The 1,540-nt window shown below is 46.4% G+C and overlaps 1 pseudogene; it reads left to right on the forward strand.

Annotated features, from left to right (window-relative positions):
- Positions 1–668: 668 nt before the first annotated feature.
- On the forward strand, positions 669–1,057 carry LOC116546008 (annotated as a pseudogene).
- The last annotated feature ends 483 nt before the right edge of the window (positions 1,058–1,540 follow it).

Genomic DNA, 1,540 nt, shown 5'->3' on the forward strand with positions numbered 1-1,540 from the left:
CATCTCAAAAAAGAAAAAAGAAAAAAACAAAACCCAACAAACTAGGCCATGTGCAGTGGCTCATACCTGTAATCACACCATTTTGGGAGGTCGAGGCAAGAGGACTGCATGAGGCCAATAGTTCAATAACACCCTGGGCAAAATAGTGAGACGTCTCCCAATCTCAATAAAACATTAAAAATGTAGCCGGGTATGGTGGTGCACCCCTGTAGTCTTAGCTACTTGGAGGTCTCAGGTGAGAAAATCACTTGAGCCCAGGAGATCAAGGCTGCGGTGAGCTATGATCATGCCACTGCATTCCAGCCTGGGCAACAGAGTGAAACCTCATCTCTAAAAAAAAAACAAAGTGTATATTAAAATATTTAAAAGTATTCATATTAATTTAAAAAGTATTATTTTGGCCAGGCAAGGTGGCTCATGCCTATAATCCCAGCACTTTGGGAGGTCGAGGTGGGCTGATTGCGAGGTCAGGAGTTGAAGACCAGCATGGCCAAGATGGTGAACCCCATGTCTACCAAAAATACAAAAATTAGCCGGATGTGGTGATTCGAACCTGTAATCCCAGCTACTTGGGAGGCTGATGCAGAGAATTGCTTGAACTGAGATTGCGCCACTGCACTCCAGCCTGGCGACAGAGCAAGACTCCGTCTCAAAAAAAAAAAAAAAAAAAAAAAAGGACTCTCCGCCAGACTGCTGCCGAGCCGCCATCATGGATACCAGCCGTGTGCAGCCTATCAAGTTGGCCAGGGTCACCAAAGTCCTGGGCAGGACCGTTCTCAGGGACACTGCACACAAGTGCGTGTGGAATTTATGGATTACACGAGCCGCTCTATCATCCGCAACATAAAAGGCCCCGTGCGCGAGGGCGAGGTGCTGACCCTGTTGGAGTCCAAGCTAGAGGCCCGGAGGTTGCGCTGAGTTTGGCTGCTTACTGGGTTTTGGATGTTGGATTCGACCACTTGAAATGGAAATGGTGTGTCACGATCTGGTCCTTTATTTTATGCTGCCACACGTAAATTGAGATGGACCTTTAAATAAAGGCTTTGTGATACAAGTTTAAAAAAAAAAAAGGACACAAGCATTAAAAAGCAAAAATAGACAAATGGGATGACATTGACATCAAACTAAAAAACTTCTGCACAGCAAAGGAAACAATCAACAGAATGAAGAGACAAGAAACAGAATGGGAGAAAGTATTTGCAAGCCATGTATCTGATTAGGGGTTACTATCCAAAATATATAAAGAACTCAAATAACTCAATACTAAGAAAACAAATAGGCCGGGCGCGGTGGCTCACGCCTGTAATCCCAGCACTTTGGGAGGCCGAGGCGGGTGGATCACGAGGTCAAGAGATCGAGACCATCCTGGTCAACATGGTGAAACCCTGTCTCTACTAAAAATACAAAACATTAGCTGGGCATGGTGGCGCGTGCCTGTAGTCCCAGCTACTCAGGAGGCTGAGGCAGGAGAATTGCCTGAACCCAGGAGGTGGAGGTTGCGGTGAGCCGAGATCGCGCCATTGCACTCCAGCCTGGGTAA

Source organism: Sapajus apella, unplaced genomic scaffold (genome assembly GCF_009761245.1).
Source record: "Sapajus apella isolate SASKATOON/1434 unplaced genomic scaffold, GSC_monkey_1.0 scaffold5, whole genome shotgun sequence".
NCBI lineage: Eukaryota > Metazoa > Chordata > Mammalia > Primates > Cebidae > Sapajus > Sapajus apella.